Source organism: Medicago sativa, chromosome 2 (assembly GCF_051527215.1).
Source record: "Medicago sativa cultivar Bolivia chromosome 2, Bolivia_mono, whole genome shotgun sequence".
Taxonomy (NCBI): Eukaryota; Viridiplantae; Streptophyta; class Magnoliopsida; order Fabales; family Fabaceae; genus Medicago; species Medicago sativa.
In genome coordinates, this window is record NC_140750.1 from 25,754,630 (window position 1) to 25,773,888 (window position 19,259).

Genomic DNA, 19,259 nt, shown 5'->3' on the forward strand with positions numbered 1-19,259 from the left:
ATTTGTTACTAAACTGTAAAGAGTCAACTAACAAACAAATTCGTCAATAATAAACAAGTGCAAATTTATCACAAACGGGGAAATTAGAAGTTCACGGACTTTTGACAATACATGAAAATAAAAACAGTACGGAATGAAATAAAGTGTTCAAAAGAAAATAAAATTACAACAAAAACAATTAAAACAAGCAAATCTGGACCCTTAGTGGTCCAGTCCGATGTCCACATCATCATCACCACCAGTCCCAGGTATCCCCTCAAAGAAGTCATCAGCATCAGCCTTCTCCCCTGCTTCGAAATCGTCAGTGATTTCTTTCTTCATGAACGCAGCATATCGCTCCTGGCGATCAAAGTAAGCATCCATATACTCCCTTGACTTGTCAAACCTCTCGTAAGACCCAGTGATAGGCCTCCTATGCATCCGTGCCTCTGCAGCAAACTCAGCGGAGAACCTTGGACGGTTTACCCACATGAGATCAGAGGTCTCATTCATCCAGTTAGCAGAACTGAACATGTATTCTAGAACCATAGGATGGACCGGAGGATAAGAACTTTGCTGACTACTACCCTATCATTTCTCCATTTGTGGTGGCTGCTGCTGTGGTGGTGCTTCAGGTGCACCGCTTCTCCTCCTCGTATACTCCTCGTACTTCTTCATCAAAACGTCCATAGTCTTGTCGGTGATGGGCTTAACCGTAGGAATATGCAAATCACCTTCAAACTCTTGCACCAGCTTCTTCTCACATAGCCAATTGATCATGCTCCCATGCCAATAGACCGAATTGTTTCCCTTTGCAAACACATGAATGTTGTTGGCGATGAGTTCACCAACATTGATTGGTTGTTGGTCAAGAATGGCAGACACAGTAAGCACTCGCTTGAGAGGAATCTCAGAAGAGCAAGATGTGCTCTCAAGCGTCTGAATAACAAACGAGGCCCACGCCTTTGGAATGGGAAAGAACTCGGCATACGTCAACATCCTAGCTTTCTTCCATGTTGCCCCTGGCCTACTGTTAGCCAATATATTTTACTAGCTGTAATAAATGTGGTCAAAGTATAGTTGACCTAGATTTAAAGAAGATTCGAACAGAGTGTTGTATTGAAAGCAAATTTAGGTTCGAAGATGGTAGAAGACTTCGACAGAGCAGTTTTCGAAGGTGGTTATCAACAGTTATTCTTTAAGTCAGTTTGTATTTTAAGTTTGTTTTCAAATAAGCAAAACTGTCGACTTGTGGCAGTTGTAGTTTGAATTTCAAAGAAGTGTAGTTATTTCTAGACTTAGTATAAATAGTAGTTTTTCATAGGAAAAACGGGTCACAATTCCATCATACAAACTTACACTCAAAGTATCCGTATGGAAGCGAGAAACGAGTCACAAGTTGCAATGTATGAATCTGTGTACCAACTTTTGTTTAATCAATACAATTTACCTTTTTTTCTTTAAGTGTTCTTGCACTTTACTTTATTAAGTTCGATTGAGTTCAAGTGGATTGAATTCGATTGTTTTTATCATATTTCTTATATTTTCGACACCAGAGACACAGAATTTCTAACAACAAGAACAAACACAATATGTCCTAAGATTTACTGGTTGATCTTGCAAGTTACCATTTGTAAACCAGCGGTTGTTTACGAAAATCCAACGTAAACAAATTGGCACGCCCAGTGGGACCGTTTGTGCTTTTTGTTTATAGTTTTTGTTAGAGTTTCTTTTAATTCTGGTTTGTTTTGTTGTGTATGCAATTAAGAAACAAGAAATTGCTTTTTAATATGACACGCGCTAACAACCAAAAGAAAACAAATCCAACATCTTCAAATGAAGATGTGGATCAAGTGACGGTTGAAGATGATGTTCCATCCCCAGGGAATGTTAGAACATGACAGGCTGTTCCAACTAGTAATACAGCCACTCAAACATCGTCTCAGGCCATGCCTTCGATGGCCACAGTAATTTCTCAAGCTATGCCTTCGATGGTTACCCAAACTTCCCATGATTATCCAAATAATACTTCTATTCAAGGAGTTTGGGATCATAGATCAATGCCATATGGTATGCCATCATCATTGATGCAAGGCTTACAAACTAGTGGTAATATGTTTTCAGAAAATTTAAATGTTTCATTACCACAACTTTTTGGCCCTGGGGTATCTACCACATATAGAAGTCCCCAACAAAATTTAACCAATGCTTCTATGGCTGCCATTAGGCAAACTATGGAAGAAACTAATCATGATATGGTTAATATGATGACCCAACAAATTGGTACTGTCATAAATCCTTTAATTCGAGACACCAGCACTAGTTATCAAAGGTTGTCTGATCAAATGGAAAGAATTGCTAATTTCTTTGGCGCTCCACCAATCCAAAATACCCAATTGCCTCAAAATCGAAATTTGAGGGCAATTGAAATAATTGCTGATGAACCAGTGGTTCGAAATCATGAAAATATTGTCCAACCACAAGTAGTACAACCACAAGTTCAGGCAGAACCTGAAAGACAACCCATTTTGGTTAATAGAAACCAAGATGCCGATCAAGTGGTTTTACAAGCCCGTCGAAACAATTTCGATGGTCAGAATAATATAGCGGGTATTGTCGAGGCTTTGTTAGCCCAAAATGGTTTTAATATGGGTTTACATAGACCAAATTTTGTGTCTCCTTTGTCTGAGTATGTTTTAGACGCTGAATTGCCTAGAAATTGGAAAATTCCAAAGTTTACCAAATTTGCTGGAGAAACTAATGAATCTACTGTCGAACACATTGCTAGGTTTCTCATGGAAGCAGGAAATATTGCAGAAAATGAAAATTTGAGAATGAAATATTTCCCAAGTTCTTTGACAAAAAATGCTTTTACTTGGTTTACAACTTTACCTCCTCATTCAATTTATAGTTGGAACCAATTAGAAAAAGCCTTTCATGAACAATTTTACATGGGTCAATCTAAGATTAGTTTGAAAGAATTGGCCAGTGTTCGACGTAAAAGTCATGAGTCAATCGATGATTATCTCAATAGGTTTCGTTTCCTTAAGGCTAGATGTTTTACTTCTGTTCCAGAATATGAATTGGTCGAAATGGCTGCTGGTGGCCTCGATTATTCTGTTCGAAAGAAATTAGATACCCAGTACTTAAGAGACATGGCCCAATTGGCAGACAGAGTTCGACAAGTTGAAAGACTTAAAGCTGAAAAAACTAGAACTCATAACAAATTTCCTAAAAAGGAAAAAATTGCCTATATAGAAACAGGAGATAGTGAACCCGAATTCGATTGGGGTTTAGATATCGTTGAAGACAATGATATAAACCTAGCAGAATTAAAAGATGGACCTCCATATGCTTGTAAAATGTTGAGGCCATCCAATGGAAAAAATCCTGAAGATCCCAAGAGTGACAAATATCCTTCTAAAACTTATACTTTTGATATTACTAAAAGTGAAGAAATTTTTGATCTTTTAGTTAATGATGGCATAATATTAGTGCCACCTAATATGAAGTTGCCTCCTTTGGAACAAAGGAAGAAAAGAGGATTTTGTAAATTCCATGGTTTTTTAGGTCATAACCTATCTCGATGTACTCGTTTCAGGGATTCTGTACAAAAAGCTCTTGATGAAGGGAGGCTGAAATTTGGAGAGAAATCAAAACAGCAAGTGGATGGAGATCCTATGAAAAAGGCAGAGTCCATGTTTGCTGATGTTTCTGCCAATGTGGCAGAATCCATGTTTGCTGGTATTTCTATCAATATGGTGGAAATTTCAGAGAATATTGATGCAGAAATGGTTACTGAGGACCATCAAATTGAAGAGCCAGTGGTTACTGAAGATCAATTGGCCAAGGAAATGGAGAAAGCATATCCAAAGGCTGAAGAAGATTTGGTTGATTTTTTAAACCGATGTAAAATATCTAACACCAATGCTATGCTTTGTCCTCGATGCAGTGCAGTGTTCGATAAAGAAGCTGCGAAATCAGTTGAAGGATATCAACCTCAAACAAAACGTAAAGGAGGGTGGTTCGAGAACCGTTCTAAATTTGGCTTTAACAAAAGAGGTGTTCCTTACAAGATGAAAACTTCAGAGAAGTATCTAGTGAAGAACCATAAGAAGACGTTCGTTCCTTCATCGAAGTCTCCTATTGATACTTGGGTTTTCTCTGGGGGCAAGAAAACTGGTCATTCTGCGCCTCCAGCACCACCAACAAAATGGGTAAAAAGAGCTGTCAAAGTTCCAGACCAACCAGAGAGTTCTAATCCTAACAAATATGCTTACAAAAATAACTATAAAGGTAAGAATCCTATGACTAGAACTCAATGGCGCCGTTTTCAACGCCAGAAAAAGGAAGGAGTTTTGAAAGATGTCACTAATGATGACAAAAGTAAGGGAAAACAACCAATAGTTTTCGAAATGGTTAAAAAACCAGTTACTGAAAGAATTTTCCCTCCATTATCTTCTGCTTTAAACATCCCCAAAGGGGATGATGATATTCTAACTTCTACTTTTTCAGATTCTGAACCAAGTCTTGACATTATATGTGTGGTTTCTGTACTACCAATTGAATATGCATATGATGTATCTTCGAAGGCCAATCATGATGATGAATGTGATTTCACTGAGGAAATGGCTCGTCATAGGCCTCTGTGTTATTATGTTATGAACAATGGCTGCATCGAAGATCAACATGCAGTGTTCGAAAAACCTGATGATAGCATGAAGCTTCATTTAAAGCCTTTGTTTATTCAAGCTAAATTAAATGGTGTTGGAATTAACAAAGTGTTAGTAGATGGTGGTGCTACTGTTAATCTCCTACCACAATCTTTTCTAAGGAAACTTGGTATTTATGAATGTGATTTGAAACCACATAATGTAGTGCTCACTAATTATGAGGGATCTACTGGACAATCTCTTGGTGCTATCGAACTAGAATTGGTAGTAGGAAGCATAACCAGAGCAACTGTGTTTTTGGTAGTTCCTTCTAAAGCCAATTTCAATGCATTATTAGGGAGGGAATGGATCCATGCTGTAGGTGCAGTTCCTTCTACAATGCATCAAAGGATTGTGATTTGGAGGAAAGATGGTTTGGTAGAGAATATTGAGGCTGATCAGAGTTATTATTTCAAAGCTGAAGTTGATAATCAAGATATCAACAAAAAGAACTTTGACAAACAGCTTCAATATATTGCACCATTCATGGAAAATGATGCATCAAGTTCTATGACTAAAGAAGAAAAATTCTTTGTAAAACTTGCACCAGAATGGGGCTTTCGTTGGAAAACTGCATTCGATGATGACTTCGTAGTGGTGAACAATGAAGATTGCCATGAGAAGATACCTGTAAAGGAAACAGATTTGCTGAAGACAAGAAGTACTTCGTACAAGAGGGTTACTGATGACCAAGGATATTCAGCAAATGGAATCTCACCAACTGGGTGGGATATCAATAATTGATCAATGGTTGAGCCCAGCATATGGGAAAAGATTACGGCTTATGTAGCCGAGAAAAACTTCGATTTGGTTGAAACAGCCAAAGAAGAAGAGGTCTTCGATACTTCAGTAGAAAATAATTCTGATGACCTCGTTGATGATCAAAAATTAGACTGTATTTACGATGATGAACCTTTGGGTTTTGAAGAAGATCCAATGGAATCTACAATAAAAATGAAGGCCCAAGATCCTCTTGAAGAAGTGGATATAGGAGATGGTTCTGTAAAAAGACCAACATACATAAGTTCAAAGATTCCTAAGAGCTTCAGAGATCGAATTGTGGCGCTTTTGAAAAATTACAAGGATTGCTTTGCTTGGGATTATCATGAAATGCCTGGTTTGAGTAGAAAGGTTGTAGAGTTGCAATTGCCAATCAGGACAGACAAGAAACCAGTGAAGCAAATTCCAAGAAGGTTTGCACCAGAGATTCTACCAAAAATAAAAGAAGAGATCGAAAGACTCCTCAAATGTGGCTTCATCAGACCTGCAAGGTATGTTGATTGGTTAGCTAATGTAGTTCCTGTTAAAAAGAAAAATGGAAGTATAAGAGTTTGTATTGATTTTAGAGATTTAAATCTCGCCACTCCTAAAGATGAATATCCTATGCCAGTAGCAGAAATGTTGGTAGATTCTGCAGCAGGTTTCGAATATTTGAGTATGCTTGATGGTTATTCAGGTTATAATCAAATATTTATTGCTGAAGAAGATGTTTCTAAAACAGCATTTCGATGCCCAGGGGCATTAGGATGTTATGAGTGGATAGTAATGCCATTTGGTCTTAAAAATGCTGGTGCTACATATCAAAGAGCAATGAATTCAATGTTTCATGATTTAATTGAAGATTTTATGCAAATTTACATTGATGATATTGTTGTGAAATCATCTTCTGAAAACAAACACTTAGAACATTTACGTTTATCATTCGAAAGGATGAGACAATATGGATTAAAAATGAATCCATTAAAATGTGCGTTTGGTGTTTGTGCAGGTGATTTTTTAGGATTTGTTGTCCATAAAAAGGGCATCGAAATCAATCAAAATAAGACTAAAGCTATAATGGAGGCTAAAGCACCCTCTACCAGAAAAGAGTTGCAGTCTTTATTAGGCTAAATAAATTTCCTCAGAAGATTTATATCTAATCTAAGTGGCAGAGCACAAGCATTCTCGTCATTACTTCGATTAAAGAAAGAGGAAATTTTTAGATGGGAGCCTGAACACCAAAAGGCATTTGAAGACATAAAGTCATATTTATCTAATCCTCCTATTCTTTCACCTTTGTTGAAAGACAAAAAGATGAAGTTATATATAGCATCATCTGAAAGAACTATAGGGAGTATGTTAGCACAAGAGGATGAAAATGGTGTAGAAAGAGCCATTTATTATCTTAGTAAAGTTTTAAGTGATGTTGAAACAAGATATCATCCTAGTGAAAAATTATGTCTTTGTTTGTATTTCTCATGTGTGAAACTTAAGCATTATATAAGACCTTTTGATGTTTATGTTTATTCCCATTTCGATATTATTAAGCACATGTTATCTAAACCTATTCTGCATAGTAGAGTTGGTAAATGGGCTTTGGCACTCACAGAATATTCTTTAACTTATCAATCTTTGAAAACTGTGAAAGGCCAAATAGTGGCTGATTTTATTGCTGATCATTCCATTGAAGAACCTGTGACTGGGGGCATCGAAACATTTCCATGGACATTGTATTTCGACGGGTCTAGTCATAAAAATGGTTCTGGAATAGGTATAGTTATTGTTTCACCAACAAATGAAGTAACCAAATATAAATTTCGAATTAGCCAATATTGTTCGAATAATGAGGCAGAATATGAAGCCTTAATAAATGGTTTAGAGATTTTGCTCGAACTGGGGGCAAAATGTTTAATTATTAGAGGTGATTCTGAATTAGTAATAAAGCAAATAACAAAAGAATATAAATGCCTCAAAGAAACTTTGATAATGTATTACACTATAGTTAATGCATTACTTAAACATTTTGTTCAAATTGAAGTTCAACATGTTCCTAGAGCAGAAAATCAAGAAGCTAATGATTTAGCTCAATTAGCTTCTGGATACAAACTTTCGAAGGAACAAGAGCAAGAGGTTATTGAAATTAAAACAAAGCGTAATTCGATAGATATTGTGCCTAACAAATTGTTAAGACCAAAACTTGGGGGCATGGAAGCATCTCAAGGATACCTTCAGAGTGCAAAATTTTCTGAAATTTTGGTCATTAACAATTTGGATGATAATGATTGGCGAAAACCCATAGTCAATTTTTTGGAAAATCCAGATGGCACAACTTGTAGAAAAGTCAAATATAGAGCCTTGAGTTATGTGATAATAGGCAATGAATTATTTAAAAAGACTCCAGAAGGAGTTTTACTTAAATGCCTTAGTGAAGCAGAAGCATATTTGGCTGTATCGAATACTCATAGTGGTGCTTGTGGTACACATCAAGCAGGCCATAAAATAAAATGGCTTTTGTTTCGACAAGGTGTTTATTGGCCAACCATGTTAAAAGATTGCATAAATTTTGCTAAAGGTTGTAAAGAATGTCAAGAACATGCTGGAATTCAAAAAGTACCAGCTAGTGAATTACATTCAATAGTGAAACCTTGGCCATTCAGAGGATGGGCTTTAGATGTAATTGGGGAAATCAAACCTAAGTCATCCAAAGGCTACAAATATATTTTGGTTGGAATAGATTATTTCACTAAATGGATAGAAGCTGTTTCACTAAAAGATGTTACTCAAGATGAAGTTATAAACTTCATTCAAAAATTTATTATTTATAGATTTGGCATACCAGAAACTATTACTACAGATCAAGGATCTGTATTTACTGGTCGAAAGATGGTAAAATTTGCTGAAGAAATAGGATATAAATTGTTGACTTCAACACCATATTATGCTCAGGCAAATGGTCAGGTAGAAGCAGCAAATAAGAATTTGATTACTATAATCAAAAGAAAAGCTAGCCAAAAGAAAAAACCCAAAGAATGGCATGAGTTTCTTTATGAAGCTTTATGGGCAGTTCGAACTTCTCCTAAAGAATCTATAAATACTACTCCTTTTCGATTAACATTTGGCCATGATGCTGTATTGCCAACAGAAATCTTACTTCAATCTACTCGAATTCAAAGACAAATCGAAATTCCAACAAATCAATATTTGGATATGATGTTGGATGAATTAGTAGATATTGATGAAGAAAGATTAATGGCTTTAGAAGTGCTTACAAAGCAAAAAGAAAGAATAGCAAAAGCCTATAACAAAAGAGTTAAATCGAAATTATTCCTGCAAGGGGACTTAGTTTGGAAAGTTATCTTGCCTATGGATAAAAAGGATCGATGTTTAGGAAAATGGTCTCCTAGTTGGGAAGGACCATGGAAAATTCTAAGAGTTTTTTCGAATAATGCGTATGAGATCGAAGAACTACAAGAAGATCAGAGAATTCTACGCATAAACGGTAAATATTTGAAAAAATATAAACCGATGTTACGAGAAATTAAAATTACACAAGAGTAATTTGATTCGAAATAAAAACTTGGCATTAATTTAAAAATGCCAACTGATGGGCAGGTTACATCGAAATGCTTAAAATGGAAAAACCATTACAAAAGAAAACATAAAATACTTAAAGACTAAAAGCATTTAAAGATGGTTTTCACCATTCAGTTACAATCCCAAAACGATCGAGAAACCAGCGAATTTCCGTATCGAGACGACACCTGAAGCAAGCATTGGCCAAGTAGTATTCATGATCTGGCCCAAGTAGAAGTGCATACCAGCCTCCAATTCTCCCATCTCCTGCACAGTTGTGGTAGTCGTTGCAAAAACGACGCCTAGTAAGCCAAATAGGCATGGGCCTATTCCACCAAGGACAGCGAAATCGATAAGTTGAAGTCCCTCCCAAAATGTCGCTTCGAAATTCTGCCAATCGATGTGTCCATGCAAGATCTTCGAAGTCTTCGAGGATGTTTTCTGGCATAGGCATGTAGAGTGCATTGATGAGAAGACGGTAGTACCTTGCACTCAGAGAGCCAGTGGCGTTGATAGCAGTAGTGAGGAGGCGTTTCATTTCTTCAATGTTTGGATTAGCATCCAACATGTGTTGAGTGCTTCGAAGAATACAGAACATGGCGTTGCCATGATTCCAGAGTCTAAGTTTAAAAGCAAACTTAGAATGAGCCACCATAGCATTGTGGTACCATTCATTGGGGTCGTAGAGGAAGTAGAGGACATCATTTCCAAAAGCCCTAGAAACTTCAGAATCCTCACTGACACGCCAATGCCTGCTACTGGTATGGCGAAAGGCGAAAAGATCTTTCCTGCTTTGAGCAGCAATCTTTGCAGCAATCTTGACTAAAAGATCATCACTCAGATTATCAATGGTGGTCATGATGATTTGGGAAAGAAAGCTTTGAGTAAGAAGGATTTTTTCAGACGAAACAAAGAAAAGAGTGATTTTTATAAAAGGAAAATCATATTTATAGGGGAGGGAAGTTGAAAGAAGTGGTTCAATCAGACGGTTCTTCTTGCTTTGAAGATGATGACACGTGGGAACAGTTATTCTGATGGCCAATGGTTACTTAACTTTGTAATCTGAGGGAAGTTTTAAAGGTTTTCTTTTAAAAGGATTAATCTGTGTTAAAAGGTCATTTATTTGTTTTATTTCTTTTCAACTTCCTAGACAAGTTTAACTTGTTGGGTTAAACAAAAAAGTTATTTTTTTTGTTTCCTCATCATTAAAATGTCTTGGAAATTGTTCCAATCTTATTTGGATTTAAATAAAATTTGAATTCGATATAAGAAAATAAGAAAGGAATTTCGATGATTGAAAAGAAATTGTCATTCGAAACAGAAAATGGTCCATAAATTGTTATAAAGACATTACAGACCAAGATATTCGATAAGGCTGAAATAAAATAAAAGTCTTAGAGAATAAAATAGAAACAGAACTAAATCTCAAATGATGAGATGAGTTTCTCGATTTGGCTCTTGTATTCAGCCAGTTGAGTATCGAGAGCATGGTTGTCACTTGCAAGTTGAGCAATGGTAGACTCTAGTTCCTTGGAGAGCTTGAATTTGTTAACAGCTTCATTGGCTTCTTGATTTCTGGCTTCATCCTTAGCCAAAATTTCAGCTTTCTGAGCTTCCAGCTCTTTAATCTTGGCATCGATGTCAACCACTTGCTGCTTCGCATTGTTTCTTTCTTGCTGAAGAGTTTTAAATTTCTCTTGGAAGGATGACAGTTCGATCACAATTTGATCATGATACGCTTTCTTCTCTCCCATTTGAGCTTGATCAGTTTTCCTCTTCTGGAAGTTTTGATTAGCACTCTCCAACATTGGTTCAAGATAGTTAAACAGGTTTCGAAATTTCCAACCAGTTGGGAGAGCACCAAGCTTTTCAAATAAACTCCTGATTTCAGCAAGAGCTCCAGCATCCTTTTCAATCAACTCTAGCAAGTTGGCTTCGATGATCTTCTTTTGAAATTCTGCTAGCAGGTTGTTCTTTGAAGTCTCAGAGGGATTTCCCTTGGATGAATCAGAAGTTTGGCCAGTGCTAATTGAGAAAAGAGTATTACTCTTAGCTATCAAGGCAAAAGCGTTGAAAGGATCATCTTTGGCCAATCGATCGATTTCTTCCAGATCGATCATAGGAGTATCTTGTTAAGCAATCATCTCTGCATCGCCAGGAGCATCTTGTCGAGTAGTGATTTTTGTATCTTCAGTAGCAAAGTTTGATACATTATCTCCAAGGGTGGGTGCAGAATAAGATTGATCATTGTTGAGTGATTCATCATTTACCAAGTCATCAGTGGGTGTTTCTGTTTGTTGTTGTTGGGAAAGATTCACTTTAAGACCTTCTGGACTGCTAGCATCATCATGCTCATCTTCTTTGTCTTCAGCAATTGGTGAAGTGGTCTTCGAAGAAGGAAGGTCTTGCCCATGTTGTGATGGATTAGCTTGTTCTTGTTCGATACCCTAAAAAGAATAAGATAAATGCTTAAAACAAGACACTTAGAAATATTTCGTATAAAATATGGTTTTGATAAAATACCTTCGAACCATTATCACCAACATGTGAATGAGCACTAGAGTGAGAATTCTTTCGAAGACGTTTGAATGGTTTAGATGGTGAGATGGTGGGAGAACCTTCAGAAGCTTCCACTTCGACTTCCTTTTCTTGGACAAGTGATATTTGTTCTTGTTTTCTTTTCCTTCTTCCTTCAGTATTGACTTTGGGAAGTGTTACTTTGGAAGCTTCGATCTGTTCTTTAGTTATCTCCACCTCGTCATCATCATCAGAGAGATCGACAGTTGCATGTTCTTTCTTGTTCTTCGATCTAGAAGGTCTTTTCGATGAAGTTGTTTTCACTTTGGGTTCCTTTGATTTAGGAGGTTCCTTCGATGCAGCCTCAGATTTCTTCGATTCAACTTCTTTAGTTTGGGAAACTTTCTTTTTCTTCTTGTCAGACTTGCTTTTTGAGGTGTTCTGGGTGCTGGCATCATCGAGCTTTGTTTCTCCTGGAGTTAAAGGCAAAGCTGAAATATGTGATTATACAGATAAGTACTATTTTTTCTAAAAATAGTATTAATATATTTTAGTAAAGGAAAAAATCATACCCATGATACTGGGAGTTTCGATTCGAACTTGGGATAATTCATAGCCAAGTTCACCACTATATTGATATAAATTGCATTTAGCATAGGTTACTAAATTATTCTGTGGGATTTTGAAATTATAAAGTAACCATTTTGGGTATGGTGGCCTAAAGGCCAAAGCAAGATTACAAGATGGAAATTTTGCTAGTCTCATTTTCTTTTCTAAAACATAAAGATATTTATTGGGTGTTCCAGGGGGAAAAATTGTTTCTGGAATTTTTTCTCGAATTTTGTCTCTCAAGGTCTGAGCAGCATAATATACTGTCCTCCTTGGATGTAAAGGGTTATATGCTGTTTGATAATATCTTTGAAATTGCTGAATTTCTTTAATGTGCGTACCTCTAGTCTTCTTGTCTTTGTTCTGCAAAGTGTGAAAAGTACTGGTCAGTTGAGGCAGCAATTCATCAGGATTCCCTCGATTGGATTGGCGTATGTAATAATTTCGCCACCATCGAAAGAATGTTTCAGAGCATGCAAATGATGTTGAGAAATATGTAGGCTCGAATACAGTTGTTCTCTTGGCTTGAATTATGGATTTCCACACAGGTTCGATCAGAGGAATTTTCCATTCACTTATACTTTTGAACAAAGAGCTAGGTTTCGATTGAACCATACCAAACTGTCTAGCTACATGGTTAGGTTGGTAACCATATACTCCATAAGGGCTACCAGGTGTAAGTCTGCTAGATAGATAGGTAGGGGTCAAATAAGCTTCCCATATAGCATTGATTTCTGTTTTGTTGGCTGTTTTCGAAGTAGTGGGAAAATCCTCTTTGAACCAGTTAGGTCCATATTTCCTAGTGGTAAATGGTGCCATTATAGGGGTGAAAATGGGACAATCAAGCAAGGTTTTGTAAGCATTCTCAAAAAGTTGTTGCGAAGATTTGTTCCCATCAGGGTGAAACATAGCTAAGCCTATACCTTCAGTGGTCCTTTCTGAGTATGCTGATGTGTAAGAGGAAGGTAGGATCGAAGCAAGTTTTGATCCAAAAATGGCTAAAAGCCATAGTTGGAACAACCATATGGGTCCTGATACAACTAAATTCCCACCAGTTCGGGGATAATCTCTAAGATTATTAGTTGTATGGTTAAGGGTTTCATACAAAGAACCTAGAATCAGTTTGCTTAAACAGATATCTGTTCCTTCATGTAACTGATTAGCTAGACACATGAATTTCTTAGGGACTTGTACTGACCTTGAGCAAAAAACATGCATAGATAACCAGTAGGTCAGGAAAGCTACATGTTCATCTGCAGATACTTCAGCACATTTGGTATCATGGTTGTTAGCTATAAACAAACCATAGGCAGGGCTATCGAAATTTACTGAGTATTGAGAGGTGGTAACATCTGGATTAAAGGTGTATCCAGTTGGTTTTAAGCTAGTAAGGCCGGCCACATCTAAAAGGGTAGGAGTGAGCATTCCACATTTCAAGTGAAGGCTGTTGTTCGATGGGTTCCAAAAATGTAAAGCAGCAAATATCAATTCATTATGGTATTTTGGACCATATCGAGATATTTGGATGAGATCAAAAATCCCTTTCTCCTTCCAGAATTGTCCCTTTTGTTTTTGAACTTTGTCTAACCAAGCAATGTATTCTGGAGAAGGTTTTGGTTCAGTCCTAATTTTGGATTTTACAAAACTTAGGTCAAAAGGCCCTTTTGTGAAAATTAAAGGAGGTTGAGTTTCAATACATGGAAAAAGAGAGTTAATTTCTGGAGTTTCAGGTTCTAGAGAAATGGGGCCTAAGAATGCATGTGGAGTATCAGTACAAGGGATGATTACCTGGGTTTTCCAGATAGCTTTTTCAGCTTCATTGATCTCTGGTTCGTTCACAAAAGCAGGAGCAGCATTGGCGATTTCTTCAGTGAAATCAATGGGTTCTTCGCGATTCACATGAGAAGTTCCTGCTGCGTTTGTCATTGTTTCAATGTTTTTGTGAGAAGTTGATGAATAGTGAAGATTTCGTGTTTAAAGATAGGAGTTGCAGAAAATTCGAAGCTTTTTCTTTGAGAGAATTTTGGCGGAGAAGAGGAACAGTGAAAGTGAAAATGAAATGGTGAAAAGTGAGAAGAGTAAAGGTGAGTTTGTTTCTATATGAACCTTTGATCATGACACATGTCAAGATCTTATTTTGACAGTTTTACCATTAAAAATGGCGTCTTTTCCAATATTAGAGAACGTGGCCCACTAACTAAGATTGTGGGGTCAGTATTTAAAGGAAATTTGAATTAGTTTTGAATTAAATACTGACATCATTCATTTCGATGGAGAATGTTAGTTATTTTTTTCAAAAACGTCTTTTTCTTCTTCGGTGAAATCGAAAATGGCGTTTCTGGGGGGCAATTTGTTAGCCAATATATTTTACTAGCTGTAATAAATGTGGTCAAAGTATAGTTGACCTAGATTTAAAGAAGATTCGAACAGAGTGTTGTATTGAAAGCAAATTTAGGTTCGAAGATGGTAGAAGACTTCGACAGAGCAGTTTTCGAAGGTGGTTATCAACAGTTATTCTTTAAGTCAGTTTGTATTTTAAGTTTGTTTTCAAATAAGCAAAACTGTCGACTTGTGGCAGTTGTAGTTTGAATTTCAAAGAAGTGTAGTTATTTCTAGACTTAGTATAAATAGTAGTTTTTCATAGGAAAAACGGGTCACAATTCCATCATACAAACTTACACTCAAAGTATCCGTATGGAAGCGAGAAACGAGTCACAAGTTGCAATGTATGAATCTGTGTACCAACTTTTGTTTAATCAATACAATTTACATTTTTTTCTTTAAGTGTTCTTGCACTTTACTTTATTAAGTTCGATTGAGTTCAAGTGGATTGAATTCGATTGTTTTTATCATATTTCTTATATTTTCGACACCAGAGACACAGAATTTCTAACAACAAGAACAAACACAATATGTCCTAAGATTTACTGGTTGATCTTGCAAGTTACCATTTGTAAACCAGCGGTTGTTTACGAAAATCCAACGTAAACACCTACACATTTGAGCAAGCAACTCGGCCCATCGATCATCACCCCACTTCTTCGCTTCCCTTTCCAACCTCCGAACCGCACACTCTTCCAGAGCAATCAACCCAAGCAAATTGTTTATAGCATCAGGGCTAAAATCTATCACCTTCCCTCTAACATATGACTGATATTTCGTTTCCATGAAACTAGCATTTGAATAGAATTCCATCACCACAGACTTGTTATTCTCCTCTAGCACCATGTTGTTCAATTCTTCCCATCCTCTTTCACGAAGCATTGTGTCGAAAATGGGATACTTTGTGAGATTTACCACATCAAATTTTCTCTCCCCCACCACTTCAAAACCCTTGCAATAATCAAACCATTCTCTAGCATCATCGGAAATGAACCGGTTAACTTTTGTTGGTGGGACGGCGGTTCGTTTGCATTTGTTTTGGCTAGATGAAGGTTGGGTGGTTGTTTTCCTAGGCTTGGATTGTTGTCGGTTTAATGGTTTTGAGGCTTGTTGTTGTTTGGGTGCCATTGATGAAAATTGGACAATTTGGTGAAAAGGGTATGATGAATTGGTTGGATTACGTGGATGAAGATGAAGGATGTTAAATGGATTGGTGTTGCGAAGTGTTAGGAAGATGAAAAATGGGTAGAAATTGGATGGATTTCGTGGTTAGGGTTTCTGGAGAAATTTGGGCAGAGTAACACTAGGAAAAAGGGACGAATGGGTTGTGCCTGCAACTGCTGGGTTTTTATAGAACCTGATAGAATCGTACTGCGATTACGATTGCAGTTTGTAACGGTTATTTTTTTTAAATTCTTGGTCCAATCGTATTGCGATTATGCCCATCGTAGTGCGATTTGTCTAAAACAGAAAGGGTGCAAAATTTTTCCATCAAGCGTATTACGATACCCCAATCGTAATACGATTTTGTCAGTCAAAGTCCAGGTGTTTGACTTCACCATCGTATCACGATTTTACAATCGTAATGCGATTTTGTGAAGTCAGAATGAAAATATTTTTAAAATTTGAAACTTTTCCTGGACTTCCACTATTGAGAAATAAGTGTTCTTTGAAGAGGAGATTGTGACACAACATCAGTATTGTATTACAATCTTCCTGGTAGGGCTTTGCACATTTTAAAAACTTTGAAAGAAGATCCTTTGCCCGTTTTGTGTTTTGCTGTAAAAGAAAAATTAAAAGATGAAAGCAATAAATAATACCTGAAAATAAATCAGTGGGTTGCCTCCCACCCAGCGCTTCTTTACCGTCACTAGCTTGACTGATGACGATCCCTAAGGATCATTTGACATCTCTCCCTCTTCATTGTTTGGGAGTCCACCTTCACGATACAATTTCAGCTTTTGTTCTTTACCCTTTAAGGTCTCTTGTATACCAGATTTCCTCAGCTTCACAGTTTCATAAGAAGGCTTATTTCTTACCAACCCCTTGTTACAATACCTCCTAGCTCTCTCTATTGTATCAGAGAAAATTGAAAGCATACACCATTGAAAGGTAGTCGGCCCATTATGCATTCCATAGGGGATCTTCTTATAAGCAAATATACCACATGGATCAGTGAGAGTAGTCTTAGTCATATTGTTCCAAGTTTCCAATCCCCCATACTTGTTGTCAAGGATGTCTCCTGATGATTGTTGTTGCATTTGTTCTGTGCTTGCTTCAAGTTGCTTAACACCCTCTTTCACCCCAACATCTTCAACCACTTCTTTACTTTCTTTAGACTTAACAATTGCTCTTTCCATAGGTTGAATATGTTGAAATTCAAGGGAGTTATCTTCTACTGTTTCTTCAACAACGTCAATTCGGTAACACTTGGGGTTCTCATCTTGATGCTTCATTGCCTCAAAGATATTGAACACTACCTTCTCCTTATGGAATCTCAACATTAACTCTCCCCTTTCAACATCAATCAAAGCACGACCAGTTGCAAGGAAAGGTCTTCCTAGAATGAGTGGCATTTCTTCATCTTTAGCCATATCTAAGATCACAAAATCTGCTGGAAATACCAAATCATTAACTTTGACTAGCACATCTTCAAGTATATCGAAAGGATAAGAGATTGACCGATCAGCTAAAGTAATGGTCATTCTTGTTGGTTTTGGTTCCCCACACTTAAGTTTCTTCATCATTGAAAGAGGCATCAAGTTGATACTTGCTCCCAAATCACATAAAGCTCTACCAATGTCTACCGGTCCAATGGAACAAGGGATAGTAAAAGCACCAGGATCCTTCAGCTTAGGTGGTAGCTTCTTTTGGATAATAGCACTACAATTCTCTGAAAGTGCTATGTTCTCATCATCCTTAGGCTTCCTTCTTTTAGTCAACAAGTCTTTCATGAATTTAGCATATAATGGCATTTGATCAAGAGCTTCACCGAAAGGAATATTCACCTGAAGTTGTGAGAAAAGTTGCATGAACTTCTTGAATTGACCTTCATCCTTTTCTTTCTTCTTGGCTAGGTGAGGGTATGGAAGCTTCACATATGATGGAATAAATTGTGGTTTATCTTCATCCTTCAAGATTTGACTCTTCGACTTCCTCAAGATTGAATCCTCATCTATTAACTTCTCACTTTTTTCTCCCTCTATTTTTTTCTTCCTTTCATTTTCAACTACTCCATGATCATTTTCTTTTTCAACTACACCCTCATTATTCTTTTCAACTTCACCATCTTCCTCTATCTCCTCTACTACATCATCAGCCTTCTTTGGAGCTTTTGGAACTAAAGGTGTCAAAACCTTTTTGCTCCTCAATTCAATAGCATTACAAGACTCATTCTTAGGGTTTTCTTTAGTGTTACCTGAGAATCCGCCTTTGTTTTGTTCAGCCAATTGCTTAGCCAATTGCCCCAATTGAGTTTCAAGCATCTTTCTGGAAGCTTCATTGTTCTTTCTTTCAGCTTCTTGACTTTTCTTCATTTCCTCAAAGTTTCCTTGAGTCATCTTCATAAAGTTCATCATAGTTTCCTCAAGAGCTGAAGGCTTTCTTTGTTGTTGTTGTGGAGGAGCAAGCATCTGAGAGTTCAAAGCGTTGTTATTTGAGTAGCTTAGATTGGGATGCTTGTTGATTCCTGGAGTGTAGTATTGATTTTGCCTTTGATAGCCTCCCATGTAGTTAGCTTCCTCACTAGATCCTTCTGGTACACATTCACCATTGGGATGTTCTTCACCACATAAGTCACACTTGATTGCAGATACTTGTTGTTGCTTGTGAGCCAAAGTGAAGCCTTGAAACTCCTTAGTTAGAGCCTCAATTTGTTTGTTCATAGCTGCTTGGTTGGCTAAGATGGCAGTTTGTTCACTTACCCCAAACACTCCTCTTTCTTTCTTCTTAGCTTCAGCACGATACTCATTACCCGCCATGTTTTCAATTAGGGCTTGAACTTCATGATCAGTTTTGCTCATAAGACTACCTCCCGCGGAAGCATCTAAGAACATCCTAGTGTTTGGTGTCACCCCCTCCGTGAAAATTTGGAGGCATTATTTCTCCGTGAATTCATGATTAGGGCATCTCTTAAGAAGCAAATTGAATCGCTCCCAAGCATCATACAAAGACTCACTTTCTCCTTGCTTGAAGTTAGAGATCTCCATCTTCTTTTCCCAATATTTAGACATAGGGAAATATTTCTCTAGGAACTTCAGCTCTAACTCTTCCCATGTTTGGACAGTCCCGTTTGGTATTGTTAGCAACCAATCTTTTGCTCTTCCCGTCAAGGTGAAAGGAAATAGCCTTAGTTTCTTTTGTGCTTCAGTCACGGTGGCTGGTTGCACACAAATTTCGCAAATTTCAGCAAAGCGGCTCAAGTGCTCATGTGGACTCATAGCTTTAGTCCCATCAAATTGTTTGTCCCTCAAAGCGTTGAGAATGGTGGTCTTGATGTCAAAAGCAACGGGGTTAGCTGGTTGAAAAGTGTGGGTCAGTTGACCGCGATGAGTTTCTAACCCATAGTCCCCTAGCTTTGGTCTCGGTGGTACAACTCCTTCCATGATAGCAGATTTAGGAGAAGCAGATTTTTCAGATTCAAGAGAGATTTGCTCCGGTATTTGTTCTCGAACACCCGGTGGAACGGAATGAGACAACCTTTGCAACCGGACAGCTTTCCAGAGTGCT

At 37.3% G+C, this 19,259-nt stretch overlaps 1 non-coding gene across 1 annotated transcript; it reads left to right on the forward strand.

The window, feature by feature from the left end:
- The first annotated feature begins 18,641 nt into the window (after positions 1-18,641).
- LOC146945800 (small nucleolar RNA R71) lies at positions 18,642-18,747 on the forward strand. Its single transcript, XR_015029542.1, has one exon. It is a non-coding gene; the product is annotated as a small nucleolar RNA R71 (small nucleolar RNA).
- The last annotated feature ends 512 nt before the right edge of the window (positions 18,748-19,259 follow it).